At 40.9% G+C, this 16,620-nt stretch overlaps 1 long non-coding RNA gene across 1 annotated transcript in view; it reads right to left on the bottom strand.

The window, feature by feature from the left end:
- Positions 1–16,620, bottom strand: part of LOC106558656 — a 51,464-nt gene that overhangs the window by 31,132 nt on the left and 3,712 nt on the right. Inside the window, exon 2 of the long non-coding RNA XR_005357531.1 lies at positions 5,613–5,688. This is a non-coding gene — a long non-coding RNA (uncharacterized LOC106558656). The remainder of the gene's footprint in view (positions 1–5,612; positions 5,689–16,620) is intronic.

The following is a 16,620-nucleotide window of genomic DNA, read 5'->3' as shown; positions in this document are numbered from 1 at the left end:
TAGTAAAAATGAATTTTTCTGTAAAAAAAATCAGTAAAGGAGGGGTGCCAAAGTGGCTTAGTCAGTTAAGCATCTGCCTTCAGCTCAGGTCATGATCTTGGGGTCTTGGAATCCAGCCCTGCATAGACTCCCTGTTCAGCAGGAAGTCTACTTCTCCCTCTCCTCCTGCCCCTCCCCCCACTCATTCTCCTCTCTCTCTCTCTCTCAAATGAATAAATAAAATCTTTAAAAGCAAATAACTAAAGATTGAAAGTAAAAGGATAGAGAAACATCTATCATGAACCTGGATGTCAAAAGAAAGCTGGAGTAGCAATACTTATATTGGACAAAATAGACTAAAACAAAGACTGTAGGGTGCCTGGATGGCACAGTTGGTTAAACATCCAGCTCTTGATTCCAGCACAGGTCATGATCTCAGAGTCATGGATTGAGCCCCACATTAGCCTCCACACTTAGCACAGAGTTTGCTTAAAAATTCTCTCTCTCTCTCCCTCTGCCTCTTTCTGCTTCTCTCTCTCAAATAAAGACATATAATAATCTTTATTATAAAGATTATAATAAAAGACAAAAAAGGACACTATGTAATAATAAAGGAGACAATCCAACAGGGAGGTCTAACAATTATTTTTATGCACCCAGCACAGGTACACCCAAATACATTAAACAGTTAATAACATGGGCAGCCCAGGTGGTTCAGCAGTTTAGCACCGCCTCAGTCCAGGGCGTGATCCTGGAGACCTGGGATCGAGGCCCATGTCGGGCTCCCTGCATGGAGCCTGCTTCTCCCTCGGCCTGTGTCTCTGTCTCTGTCTCTCTCTCTCTCTCTCTCTGTGTCTCTCATGGGTAAATAAATAAAATCTTTAAAAAAAACACAGTTAATAACAAACATAAAATCAATAATAATAATACGATAATCATAGGGGACCATAACACCCTATTTACATCAATAAACAGATCACCTAAACAGAAAACAAGGAAGCAATGGCTTTCAATGACACACCGAATCAGATGGATTTAACAAAGATGATCAGAATATTCCATCCTAAAACAGCAGAATGCACATTCTTTTCAAGTGCACATGGAATATCCTCCAGAATAGATTACATATTAGCACAGAAAACAAACCTCCACAAATTCAAGAAGATTGAAGTCATAACATGCATCTTTTCTGACCACAACGCTATACAACTAGAAGTCAGTCATAAGAAAAAAATCTGGAAAGAGCACAAACATCGGTGTTTTAAAAACTTGCTACTAACTAAACAATAAATGGGTCAACCAAGAAATCAAAAAAGAAATAAAAAATTATGTAGAAACAAATGAAAATGAAAACACAGTGCTCCAAAGCCTCTGGGATGCTGCAAAAGCAGTTCTGAAAGGGAAGTTTGTCACATACAGGCTGACCTCAAGAAGCAAGAAAAATCTCAAATTAATGACCTAACTTTATACCTAAAGGAGCTAGAAAAAAGAACAAATTAAACCTAAAACCACAGAAGGAAGGAAACAATAAAGATTAGAGCAGGAATAAATTATATAGAAACTAAAAAAACAATAGTATAGATCAATGAAACCAGGAGCTGGTTCTTTAAAAAGATCAACGTGATTGATTAACCTCTAGCCAGACTTATCAAGAAAAAAAGAGAAAGGACTCAAACAAAATCACAAATGAGAGAAATAATAACACCACAGAAATACAAAAAGTCATAAAAGAATATTATGAAAAAATACATGCCAACAAGTTGGATGACCTAGAAGAGATGGATAAATTCCTAGAAACATTTAAACTACCAAAACGGAAACAGGAAGAAATAGAAAATTTGAACAGACTGATAACCAGCAAAGAATTTGAGTCAGAAATCAAAATATTCCCAACAAACAAAAATTGAGAATCACATGGCTTCAAAGGTGAATTCTACCAAACATTTAAAGAAGCATTAATGCCTAATCTTCTCAAACTATCCCAAAATATAGAAAGGGAAGGAAAACTTGCAAATTAATTCTATAAGGCCAGCCTTACCCTGATACCAAAACCAGATAAAGACACCACTAAAAAAGAGACCTATAGGCCAATATTCCTGCTGAACATAGATACAAAAATTCTTAACAAGATACTAGCAAACCAAATTCAACAACACATTAAAAATATCATTCACCATGATCAAATGGGATTCATTCATGGGTTGCAAATGTGGCTCAGTATTCACATATCAATCAATGTGACAGCATCACCTCAAGACGTGAAAGAATAAGAACCATATGATCATTTCAATAGGTGCATAAAAAGCATTTGACAAAGGACAAAATTCATTCATGATAAAAACCCTCAATGAAATAGCTTTAGAGGGAACACAACTCAATATAATAAAGGTCATCTATGAAAAACCTATAGCTAACATCATGCTTAATGGAGAAAAACTAAGAGCTTTTCCTGTAACATCAGGAACAAGACAAGGATGTCCACTCTCACCACTTTTATTCAACACAGTACTGGAAATCCTAGCCATAGCAGTCAGACAACAACAACAACAACAAAAAGGAATCCAAATCCATAAGGAAGAATTAAAACATTCACTATTTGCAGATGACATGTTATAGGTAGAAAACCCAAAAAACCTCACCCCAAACCTGTTAGAATTGATAAAATAATTCAGTAATGCTGCAGGATACAAAATCAATGTACAGAAATCCATTGTATTTGTATACACCAATAATGAAGAAGCAGAAAGGGAAATTAAGAAAGTAATTCCATTTATAATTGCACCTAAAATAACAAGATATCACTAGCCAAAGAGGTAAAAGAGGTATATTCCGAAAACCTATAAAACACTGATGAAGGCAGCCCGGGTGGCTCAGTGGTTTAGAGCCGCCTTCGGCCCAGGTCGTGATCCTAGAGACCCAGGATTGAGTCCCACATCGGGCTCCCTGCATGGAGCCTGCTTCTCCTTCTGCCTATGCCTCTTTCTCTCTCTCTCTCTCTCTCTCTCTCTCTCATTAATAAATAAATAAAAATCTTTTTAAAAAAATAAAACACTGGGGATCCCTGGGTGGCGCAGTGGTTTGGCGCCTGCCTTTGGCCCAGGGTGCGATCCTGGAGACCCGGGATCGAGTCCCATATCGGGCTCCCAGTGCATGGAACCTGCTTCTCCCTCTGCCTGTGTCTCTGCCTCTTTCTCTCTCTCTCTGTGACTATCATAAATAAATAAAACTTAAAAAAATTAAAAAAAATAAAACACTGATGAAAGAAATTGAAGATGACACAAAGAAATGGAAGGACACTCCATGCTCATGGATTGGAAGAATAAATACTGTTAAAATGTCTATACTACCCAAAGCAATCTACACATTGAATGCAATCGCTATCAAAATGCCAGCAGCATTGTTCACAGAAAGAGAACAAATAATCCTAAAATTTGTATGGAACTGCTAATAGCCACAGCAACCTTGAAAAAGAAAAACAAAGCTGTTGGTACCACAATTCTGGACTGCAAGTTACATTACAGAGCTGTAGTAATCAAAACTGTATGGTTACTGGCACAAAAATAGACACACAGTCAACAGAACAGAATAGAAAATCCAGAAGTAAACCCACAATTATATGGTCAATTAACCTTCGACAAAGCAGGAACGAATATCCAATGGGAAAAAGACAGTTTCTTCAACAAATGGTGCTTCAACAAATGGTGCTTCAACTGGACTGCAATATGCAGAAGAATGAAATTGGACCACTTTCTTGCACCATGCACAAAAATAAATTCAAAATGGAAGATCTAATGTGAGACCTGAAACCATACAAACTGTAGAAGAGAACATGGGTAACTTTTTTGACATCAGCCTTAGCAGCTTCTTTCTAGACGTCTCCTGAGGCAAGAGAAACAAAAGCAAAAATAAACTATTGGGACTATAGCAAAATAAGAAGCTTCTGCACAGCAAAGGAAACAAGCAACAAAACTAAAAGGCAACCTAAAGAATGGAAGAAGATAATATGACAAACTAATGACAAACTAATGACATAACTAATAAAAGGCTGGCATCCAAAATATATAAAGAACTTATAAAACTCAACACTCAAAAACCAAATAATCCAATTTAAAATTGGGTAGAAAAAAGAAAAAATAAATAAAATTGGGTAGAATCCATGAACTGGTGTGTCTCCAAAGAAGACATCCAGATGGCCAACAGACATGTGAAAAGATGCTCAACATCACTGATCATCCGGGAAATGCAGATCACAACCACAATGAGATATCCCATAATACCTGTCAGAATGTATAAAATCAACAACTCAAGAAGCAACAAGTGTGGTGAAGATGTGCAGCAAAGGAACACTCATGAATTATTGGTGGGAGTGCAAACTGTTGCAGCCACTCTGGAAAATAGTATGAAGGTTCCTCAAAATATTAAAAATAGTATTACCTTATGATCCAGCAACTACACTACTAGGTATTTGCCCAAATAACAGAAGAACACTAGCTGAAAGATTTTATTTATTTTAGAGAGAGGAGAGAGAGAGAGATCATAAGTGGGGAAAGCAGTGGAGGGGGAGGGGAAGGGAAAGGAAGAGAATCTCAAGCAGACTCCACGCTGAGTGTAGAGCACGATGTGGGGCTCAATCTTATGATGCTGAGATCATGACCTGAGCCAGAATCAAGAGTCAGATAGGAACACTAAGGGATGCATGCACCCTTATGCTTATAGCGTCATTATTTACGATGGAAGAAGTCCAAGTGTCCACTGATGAATGGATAAAGAAGAGGTGGTGTATATACACAATGGAATATTAGCCATAAAAAGGATAAGATCTTGCCATTTGTGACATCATGGATGGCCCTAGAACATATTATGCTGACAGAAAAAGACAAATACCATAACATTTTACTTATGTGTGGAGTTTCGAAAACAAAACAAATGAATAAACAAATCCATAAATACAGGGAACAAGCTGAGGGGAGGGCAGAGAGAGAGGGAGGAGGGCGGAGAGAGAGGAGAGACGATGGATAAAATGGGTGAAGGAGAGTGGGAGACACAGGCTTCCAGTAAGGAGTGAATAAGTCACCAGGATGAAAGATACGACAAGGAATATAGTGAATGATATTGTAATAGCATTGTATGTTGATTATATATATATACACAGACACACACGTATAATATAGAGTTGTTGCATCACTATGTTGCACACTTGAAACTAATGTAACATGGTGTGTAGGGATGCCTGGGTGGCTCAGTGGCTGAGCATCCACCTTTGGCTCAGGTCATGATCCCAGGGTCCTGGGATCCCTGTGGGGAGCCTGCTTCTTCCTCTGCTTCTCTCTGTCTCTCACGAATAAATAAATATATATATTTTTAAAGCATGGTGTGTCAACTATACTTCAGTTTAAAAAAAGGGATAATAGGGCAGCCCGGGTGGTTCAGCGGTTTAGTGCCGCCTTCAGCCCAGGGCCTGATCCTGGAGTCCCAGGATTGAGTCCCACATAGGGCTCCAAGCGTGGAGCCTGCTTCTCCCTCTGCCTGTGTCTCTGACTCTCTTTCTCTCTGACTCTCGTGAATAAATAAATAAAATATTTTTTTTAAAAAAAAGGGATAATAGAATAATAAAGAATAAAAGAGAGGGGCACCTGGGTGGCTCAGTCAGTTGAGCATCTGACTCTGGATCTCAGCTTGGGCCTTGGTCTTGGGGTTGTGGTTCAGGACCTGTGTTGGTTAAAAAAGAAAAAGAATAAAAGAGAAAGATCAGGTAGGAAAAAGAGAAGAAAGAAAAAATATTGAAAAAGAATTAAATAGGATATGTGAATGAAAGAAACAATAAGAAAAAAATCCATGTATACAGCCACACAGGCTGTACACATAATTTTAAAATGAGGTTTTGTGAATGTACACCTTATGTATATGTATGCATAACATATTGTGTATATATAATAGGCTGTATACATATATATAAAATTATGTTGTGTTATACATATGAATTAGAAGTAACAAGAAATAAAAACCTACAAAGTCACCAACTTACAGAAATATAAATATTTTATATCATAACATTTCTGGTAAAGACTTGAATCTGTTACATTTTACAAGTAGAGGCATTTTTACAGATTTCTGCAATTATAGATACAAGGATGGGATAAAATGACAGAAAAGGGAAAGCCACTGTGTTCAGCAAACTTGTCTTATTCACAGTTGTTTCAGGTAGGAGTTGTTTGACCTCAGCAAGTTACTTAATTTCCCTAAACCTCAGTTTCGTCAACCTTATGGGGATGACTGCTCCTTCTTACGGACTTGTTGGAGCGCAAACGAAATAAAATAAAAATCATTTAGATTCCACATAAGCTTTCAAGTCTTGGTTTCTGCTCAGGTCGTGATCTCAGGGTGGTGAGATAGAGCCTGCACTGGGCTTCACACTCAGCGAGGAGTCGGCCTGAGGCTTTCCCCTCCTTTCTCTCTGCCCCTATTCTCCATGATCTCTCTTTCTTTCTTGCGCTCTCAAATAAATAAATAAATCTTAAAAAAAAAGAAATCATTTAGTCCAATGCCTATCTCTATATACATAATAGGTATCATTATCATTACAATTTGTTTATCTTAATCCTGCTATTTTCTTGCTGGGCAGTGAAGCAGGGATAGGGTCTCAGCCAGGAGGCCCTAGATTCCCTTCCGACTTGATAGAATGTACCATATATTAAAGTTTATGAGTTCTGGGTAAGTCTAAAAGAAATTACACTTCTTATTTCCTGGGGATTTATGTCTGCGGTGAGCTGAATACATCTGGGTACCATTCAGATCTACATGCCCTGAAAAGTCTCTGTGTTAAAAAGGTTTGCAGAGGCAGGGAAGATAAGATATAAAGGACTTCTCGGCTCCTCAACAGTGAAATAATGACAGAGGAGTGAGGTAGCAAACTTGTCCTTAGTAATAACCAGCACCTCAAACCACTTCTTGGTTTACAAAATACTTTCAAGTTACCTTAGGTAAGCCTTGCAGACCAATACCATCCCCTTCACACGTAAGATTCCCAACCCCAGGAGCTCACATTAACACTGTCTGTTTTCATCTGAGGGAACAGACTCACAGGGTCACACACTTCTTCTTCTTCTTCTTTTTTTTTTTATTCATGAGAGACATAAGGAGAGATAGAGGCAGAGACACAGGCAGAGGGAGAAGCAGGCTCCATGCAGGGAGCCCAACGCGGGACTGGATCCCTGGTCTCCAGCATCACGTCCCGGGCTGAAGGCGGCGCTAGACCGCTGAGCCACCAGGGCTGCCGGGTCACACAACTTAAGTACGTGTGGAGCTGCTTGGGACCTGGGTCAGCCTTCTCTGCCTGGTCTCACGGGGCCCCATCGAGGTGTCAGCAGGACTGTATCCCTTGCTGGAGGCTCTTGGGAAGAATGTGGGCAGAACCCAGTTCCTGGTTGACTGACATACCCATTTCCTGACTGGCTGTCAGGTGGGAGTTGCTCTCAGCTTCTAGAAGCATCCACAGTTCCTAACTGGTGAATCTCTCCCATGCTTCAAATCCCCCTCACCTCTCCTTTGCCTCGTCAACCTCTCTCTAACAAAGTCTCTGACCTTCCTCTTCTGATTTTCAGGGCTCCAGTGATTCCACTGGGCCCTGCTCAATATTCCAGGTTAATTTCCTTGTTTTAAGGTCACCTGATTAGTAACCTTAATTCCATCTGCCTTTGCAGCAGTACCTAGATTAGTGTTTGATTGAATAGCCTGGGGAACCAAAACTCACAGGGGCTGTCCTTAGAGTCCCGATGCAGCACTGTAGGTGGCAACAGGTCAGTAAGAGGGTAGCCTCCAAGACAGCAGGTTTGCTTGAAAAGCAAGGACAGGGCAAGCATACAACATACTAGAGCAAAACTCCAAAGTCTTATAAGGACAAGAATGTACCACAGCAGTCCTACTAATTTCACATTCTGTGAAAACAGCCCAGTCACCACACGGAAGAAACACAAAGCCCTTTTATTTGGGGTGTCTTAGTGGATTCGAGTCTCAAGAGAGAGTCAACTATGGGCTATGGTTTCACCAAATACCAATGAGGCCGACCAGGAGGTGAGCTTTGGCCAAGGGGCTGGTCTGGGCACTGCATAGCTCTGATGTTAGCTCTTGATATGATCTATCTGCTGAGCCTTCAACACACACACCTGTGCTAGAAACTCTCTTCCTATTACTTTGACATCCGATGATTCCATTTATGTCCTCTCTTCCCAAATAAAATAGATGCTGATGGCACTTTATATTGAAAAGAGTAGACAAAAATTTTGTATTCTATGGAGAACAAAACCACGTTTGATCATTCCAAAAAAAAAAAAAAAAGCAGTGGCAGATCCATATACCTTTTATTTCTACTCTGTTTATTTGCCTTCAAGTAAATGCTTATTGTAGGGTCAATCTGTGGCTTGCTAATTCTTGTCTCAAATATTTTCTTTTTTTCTTTTTTAAATATACGTGTTTATCTAACACGTGGTATTTGAAGTCCTAGTTCAAGAATGACTTTTCTCAGGAAGACACTTTCGGTAGCTCAACACAGTTCACAATGTGTCTTTCATCTTCTGAATACGTGGGGCTCTTAGCACACAGCTCAGCTGTGAAAAGTCATTGCGACCATGCCTTACTTTTCCATAGTGCCCAATCATATATTTATAGGATAATTATTTTCCTTGATTCTCATTGTAGGTATAGATAGGTGATGAGTTATTATCAGTCCTCTTTGTTCTTTTTTTGTTTGTTTGTTAAGCCCATGAAGAAAAAGAAGCCAAGGGACGATAAATGACTTATTCAAGATGCATAGCTAGTTGGAGGTAGAAGCAGAGTCTCCTAAAACCTAGGCTAACACCCTTCTCTACCTGTACATCTTTGTAGCACTTGGGGACAATTTCTCAGCCTGTTCCTCTTGTTTTATCTCTCCCTCCACAGGTCTCTAAGGACTGTGGCTTTTGGCTTATGCTATGTCTTACATCTATTCCTGCCATCTTCCTGGGAAATATTTGACATCTGTGTGGGTGTCCCATCCAGCAACCAATATCTGTATGTTTTTGACTTTCTTTATGCCAATAATCTACCTCTACTAAACTTCAGTCACTCTCTTCCATTGTAAAGCCAAAACTGTCACTCTCTAGAATGTTCCATAGATGAATGTTAATTTGGATAACCCACGATTCTGACTTCCATCTCCCCCAGAATTTGCCAAGATCTAAACTTGTATAGACAACTGCCTAGCGGGACATGTTCCCTTGCATACCTGAGGAGTAACTTGGACTCAACTTGTCCTAAACTGAAATCATGAACTTCTCTTGTAAACCTTATCCTTCTCTCAACTTCAGTTAATGGTGCCACCACCATTTCTTCCCACAAGCCAGAAACCTGATGCCCTTGTTCCACCTACACCCATGTATCCACTCAGTCCAACCCCAAATCCTGGAGACTTCTCAAGTCTTTATGCCCATCTGCTCACATTCATTCATTCATTCATTCATTCATTTTCATTTCCATGAACTTCCACTATGTGCCAGATTCTGTTCTAGATGCTGAGGCTACAGAACAGGCAGTGATCCCTGCCCTTACTGCATTTACCCATGGAGGTAAATTGCCATCATTCATTTTCTGGAACATTCCTTCCCAATCCAGTGGTTCCATGGAATCTACTCCTGCTATACTCTGGACCATTCTTTACATTGCAAAGTGGATATTTTGAAATGCAAATTCTTATGCTGAAAACCCTTCCTTGGAGTCCATGAAAAAGACCTATATTCCTAATCTGCCCTGCAAGGTCCTGTGTAATCTGGGCCCACCACCTTTATAGTCTCTTTTCCCCCTAGTTCCAAACTCTCCCTCAGTCCCACTTCTTTCTTTTAGTTAATCCCAATCATCTTTCAGTTCAGCCTAAATAGCAGGGTTCAGGAAAGCCTTTCTGATTCCCATATTCAGACAGACTTCCCTGTTACTTGCCTCATATTCCCTGCATGTATATCTGCCATATAGTTCCTCTCTCTTCATATTTAGTTAATGTTTGGCTCTCTCATTTGAATATTTCTTTAAGACAAGAAACATTTTGTTCACTATTACATTCTCTGAGCCTAGCACAAGTCTTGTTTTTCAATCTCTATTTGTTAAATGAAGCAATAAATAAGTGAATGAACCATCCAACACTTGCTTTTCTCTCTTTCTTTGTCAACTTCTATGCTATGGATCACAGTCATACCTACTTCCTCTGGGACCATTCTTTTTTTTTATAATAAATTTATATTTATTGGTGTTCAATTTGCCAACATACAGAATAACACCCAGTGCTCATCCCATCAAGTGCCCCCCTCAGTGCCCGTCACCCATTCACCCCCACCCCCTGCCCTCCTACTCTTCCACCACTCCTAGTTCATTTCCCAGAGTTAGGAGTCTTCATGTTCTGTCTCCCTTTCTGATATTTCCCTCACATTTCTTCTCCCTTCCCTTATATTCCCTTTCACTATTATTTATATTCCCCAAATGAATGAGAACATACACTTTTTGTCCTTCTCCGATTGACTTACTTCACTCAGCATAATACCCTCCAGTTCCAACCACATTGAAGCAAATGGTGGGTATTTGTCGTTTCTAATGGCTGAGGAATATTCCATTGTATACATAAACCACATCTTCTTTATCCATTCATCTTTCGATGGACACTGAGGCTCCTTCCACAGTTTGGCTATTGTGGACATTGCTGCTATAAACATCGGGGTGCAGGTGTCCTGGCGTTTCATTGCATCTGTATCTTTGGGGTAAATCCCCAGCAGTGCAATTGCTGGGTCATAGGGCAGGTCTATTTTTAACTCTTTGAGGAACCTCCACACAGTTTTCCAGAGTGGCTGCACCGGTTCACATTTCTGGGACCATTCTTTATCAAGTGTCTTCTTTCTTCTCCTGCTTTATACCCCACTTTTCTACTGGCTCCTTCCCGGCAGTACACAATCATGCTCAAGTCTCTGTTGTCTTAAGCACACAACATGTCCACACAACAACCGTCCCCAGCCCCATCCCATATCCCCATTAATCACTCCCTTTCCATCCCTCAGTCTAGCTGGAGCTAATGTTCTGGGCTTATGGTCTTCACTTCTCACTTCACTCTTCTTAACAGCAGCTAGTATCTGCCAGGCCCTCTAGAACTTCACTGGATGGGGTTTCCCACAGCTCCTTGATGGTCACATTTCACCCTTCACCTGTGTATCCCCTTGCAGCCTCCAACCTCTAGAGTATTTTCCTGGTTAATTTCTCTCCTCCTTGGCTTACAGATTACCACTCCCCCCTGGTTTTCTTCCTGCTCTACTCCCCACATCCTTTCTTGATTGTTTCCAATGTCTTTTGGTCAAAGTTTCTCTCGTCTTAAAATAATAGATAACATTCTATATGTTTCTCTAACTCTGTTCTTTCTCGTCCCTTTACATCGTCAAACATTTTGGGGGCACTGTCTTATCTGGCTACTTTTGCTTGCACATTCTCTACTTACTGCTCAATTTACACAATCTCCCTCTGCCTCTCTCTTTTCACTGAAGTCTTGCTCTTCTGTCTTCTCCTTTCTTATTTTTCACACAGGCAGTTTTCTTCTCTTGTACCTGATCCCTTTAGCCCCAGCACCCACTGCTGCCTGAGAAACCCTACCGGGTTCTCAGATAATTGCAATGAATCTGGTTGGTAGACAGACAATCATTGGTTTGACCAGCTTTGGTTCAAGCTCTATGCTTAGTCCAATCAGTCATGTTAGGGGTAGGGTCATGGCCATAGTCCTGCTCCTAGGATCTGTAAGTGTGTTGTGTTGTGTCGTATTTCAAAGGTGATATGCAGGGCAAATATTCAAAGATGAACTAGTGGGACATGTTTTTTATTCAGTGAATTGAATTGAAGTTGGAAAACCCTAGAATGGAAAACCCTAGAATCCAATAGGACAAAATTATCCCCCAAATAAATCACTTCCCTGTCTGGGGCCCCTCAAGCAGTTCCTTGTGCTAAGAATAGCTTCCTCGCATTGAAAGCAATGATAAATACTTAGTACATAAGCACAGGGTGGTTGACCATGGTTCTAAAAACATTTTTCACTAAACAAATTTTTCATGCCTGGGAAAAATGTAATCATTGTGATTATTTATTAATCAAACAATCAAAAGTATTTATGGTACATTCATCATATGAAAAAATTGTACCAAGTACTATCAAGGTTACAAAGAACTAAGAGATGCAGGGATTTTTCCTGAGAGTCTACACTGTCATAGGGAGACAAAGCATCTATGGTTGATACTTGAACAATGCTGGGGTTGGGGGCACCAATCTCCCATGCAGCTGCAAATCTGCAAATAACTTCTGACTCTCCCAAAATTTAACCACCAATAGCTGACTACTGACCAGAAGTCTTACTGATAACATAGTCAGTTAACATACATTTTATATGTCCTATGTGTCATACACTGTATTCTTATAATAAAGCTACAGAAAATATTAAGAAAATCATAAGGAAAATATATTTACAGTACTGCATTGTATAGAAAAAAAACATACATAAGTTGACCTAGGAAGTTCAAACCCATGTTGTTCAAGGGTCAACTGCACTCATAAAAATAATGACACTGGAAGGGGTATGTTAGGGACCTGGACACGCAAACAGATAATGTATGTAGATGAATTCAGAGGGAAGAGAGATAGGGTTTTGTGCATTTAGTTTTTTTTTAAAGATTTATTTATCTGAGAGAGAGAAAGAGAGAGGGAGAGGGAGAGAGAGAGAGAGAGAGAGAGAGAGAGAGAATGAGCAGGGGGGAGGAGCAGACAGAGAGGGAAAGAAAATCCCAAGCCAACTCTGCACTGAGCTGATGATGCTCTGCTCCACCTCATGACCTGAGCTGCAACCATGAGTCAGACACTTAAGGAACTACACTACCGGGCACCCCTAGTTTGGTAGTTTAAAAAGGTGGCCTAAATGGTAGCTCTGGATGAGGTCTTGCAATACAGGAAGGTTTAAGTGGAAGTGGCATGTGATACAGGAGGAATTAAACTATACTAGGATGGAGAGGAGGTACTACTAAAGCAAACTCAGAAGTTTACAGACTTCATTTGGAGTCCTGGACCTAAAGTTTGGGGGGGTTTGGTGGGGGAATCTCAGTCTTTTTCTGTCTGAGTAGGTAGGTTCTTGAAAAGGTAAACCACTGACCTCAAGGATAAAGCCACTCTGCTGGAAAGCTTCCTGGAAGACACTTGGTGCCCCAGGTGCAAACACAATAGCTTATGAAGTGCATTGTGCCAAGCCATCAAAGAGCTTGCTGGCCAGGGGCTGTCACTTAGGGGGAGCACTGATGAGAGCCAACATCCAGGCTGGACCACTCCAGGAGGGAAAAAAAAATTGCCCAACACTTCTTTCTCTCTCTTTTCCAGTATTAGGGCCATAATCTCCCACACCATAACCATCTGAAATCATGGAATAACAAAGACTGGGGGAGCCCATTTCAGATTGCTGAGACACATGACGTGGTTTTGGAGAGCGTAATCGCTGAGTTAACTGTCAGGTGACCACAGCTCAGATCAGCAGGAGCTCAGAGGCAGGGGACAGTGGGGGAGGTAAGTGTGCTGCTGGGGGTCCTTTCCAACATGCATGGCAGGGTAGAGCAGTGGATGTCATCAGAATACTCTCTACAGTGGCTCTTCTTTTAACTAAAAAAAAAATTTTTTTTTTAAGTTTCAGCGTCTCCCCCTTCTATTCAATCTCTTGCTTCCATCTTTCTCCCCTTTCCTTCCTTATTTCTGGCACCCATAAATAAGAAGTGAGCAGGGATCGATTATGCTTTAGCACTCACAGGTAACGTGTGATCGGAGGCCTGCTTAAGAGACAGAGCTGAGAGCAGGGAAATTAGGAACATTGTTCAGGCCAGGGTGGACAGTGTGTCACAGGCGTGCGTAGGCAGGAGGACCTGAAGGGGAGTCATCTGCTGCTTGCTACTCCACCACCAGACCCACCCACGGGCTGAACCTGATCTGCGTTTCTCACATGGTGGACACCTCCCACCACAGTAAGTGGACGTGGCAACACACTTTGTCAAAGACAACAGAGAAGCCAGGGGGCTGGGCACCGCCAGGAGTTAGCGGTTCAAGGCTGGAGCAGGTTGGGATTCCTGGCTAGGAATCCACAATTTTCGGAGGCACCTCAGGGTAATTTTGTGTTTTACTTGTTCCACACCTGTCCTCCCCATACACCTGACCTTGTAGACGCTACAACTGCAAGATCTCAGATTTGTTAAGAACCTTAATAGGCTAAGTGCCCTCCATTGTATCTTTCTAATTTGCGATTGTTTGCCTTCTGCTTGAACCTCATGGCTGGAGCTCATTGTTTCTAGAGGCAGCTCATTCCGTTGGCAGTCCAGTCATAATTAGAACGTTCTCTCTTACAGGAATTTCTAAATCCTATACCTTGTATCTTTTACCCGTTAGTCCTAGCTTTGCCCTTGGAAGACACACAAAATAAATTTGCTTATTTTTTCTCTGCATGTAGCCATCACATCATCCTAAATTTTCTTCTTCAAGGCAAATGCCTGGAATACCCCTGCCATTTCTCTAAGCTGAGTTTCCAGACCCATCATCAGCCAGGTATATCTCATGGGGGTATGGGCCATGTCACTGAGATTCCTTGTACTGAGCACCCTCACCCCACAGACTGTCCAACACCCTCCAGAAGTTAAAGATGTCAACTTCAAAGACCCACATTAGGGATACAGTTTGTTGGCTGGTGGGATAGCTTCAGCTCACTCTTAAGGACTGCATTCCTACTGCCAACCCAAATGCCAACATTTTAAAAAATTATGATAAAATATACATAACACAAAATTTACTATCATGGCTATTTTTAAGTTTGCGTTCAGTTGCACCAAAAGCACATTCATATTATTTTGTACAACCACCACCATCCATCTCCAGTATTTTTTATCTTGCAAAATTGAAACTCTGTCCATCCCTATTAGACACTAACTCCCCACTTCCCTTTCTTCTCAGCCCCTGGCAACCACAATTCATTCAAACTTGAGTTTGACTACTCTAAATATCTTATGTAAGTGGAATCATACAGGTTTTACCCTTTGCAATTGGCTTATTTTGCTTAAGACAATATCCTCAAGTTCATAGTATAACATGCGTCAGAATTGCATTATTTTTTAAGGCTGAAAAATACTCCATTGTATTTTTGTAAGGTGTAAGATTTTTGTAAGATGCAAACTTCCATCATTGTAAGTTTATACTACATTTTGCTTACCCATTCAGCTATTGGTGGACACTTGGGTGCTTCCTCCCCTTGACTATTGTCAATAATGCTGTGAACATGGGTGCACAAATGCCTCTTAGAGTTCCTGCTTTCAACTCTTTGGGGGTATAAAGCCAGAAAAGGAATTACAAACGCTAATATTTTGTCCTTGCTGCTGATTGGCTGGGTTTCCCTAACACTGTGTTTGTGAATTTCACTTTTAGAAAGTGAACGACTTTCCTATAGAGCTACAATCTCTACAAATTGTTCTCATCATCTCAACCTGTTGAGAGAATTAAGCCTAGTCACATAAACTGTGTGTCATTGATGTCTTATTATCATACAGCACAATAGTGATCATTTACATCATTATCTCTCTGTCTGATTAACTTGCAAGGCTCTGTGCCAGTGCAAGATTTGTTTTTCACAAAGCTTGATCACTTGTCTCCAAATTATGTCAATTAACGTGAACACCAATGCAGAAAACAGCCCCACTGCCTCTCACACCCACTGCATCCCCTCCCATCCCACCCTTGCTCCCTTCTTGTGAATCTCCACCCTTTCCTCTGAGTTTTCTTCCATATTCCTTTTTTTTTTTTTTCTGAGAAATACATGGGATGATCTCTGTCATGCTGAGGCAGGTATAGGGTGGCAGAGATGTCAGTTCCAGTTTGCATGGTCACAAGAGGGAAGTAGCCAGCCCACAGAAGTCCTAGACCTGACATTGCTGAGATTGCTAACTTCCCTGAAGACAGGTGAGCGACATGTCCAGAGCAGTGGGCTGAGAAGAGGAAGGGAGGCAGCCAACCTCTATTCTCAAGATTCAGGTCAACTATGAGAGCCAAAACCACAGAAATACTTGTGCTCTTTAGCCCACCCACCTCCAGGCTCCACTCAACAGATCTCACCTTGCTGGGCAACACCTACGTCTGGTCCCTACCAGACCACTCCTATCATATTTCCAATTTCTACCATAGTCTGATGGTAACATATGATTTAAAAGTATTTGGGAGAAGAAACCATACCTATTCTCCTAAAGCTGTTTGGAAAGATAGAAAGAGATGGAGTACTTCCAAATTCGTTCTATGAGGCCAGCATCACCTTAATTCCAAAACCAGACAAAGACCCCACCAAAAAGGAGAATTACAGACCAATATCCCTGATGAACATGGATGCAAAAATTCTCAACAAGATACTGGCCAATAGGATCCAACAGTACATTAAAAAAATTATTCACCATGACCAAGTAGGATTTATCCCTGGGACACAAGGCTGGTTCAACACCTGTAAAACAATCAATGTGATTCATCATATCAGCAAGAGAAAAACCAAGAACCATATGATCCTCTCATTGGATGCAGAGAAAGCATTTGACAAAA

This window comes from Canis lupus, chromosome 4, assembly GCF_011100685.1.
Source record: "Canis lupus familiaris isolate Mischka breed German Shepherd chromosome 4, alternate assembly UU_Cfam_GSD_1.0, whole genome shotgun sequence".
NCBI classification, from domain to species: domain Eukaryota; kingdom Metazoa; phylum Chordata; class Mammalia; order Carnivora; family Canidae; genus Canis; species Canis lupus.
This window is presented reverse-complemented; position numbering and strand designations above follow the sequence as displayed.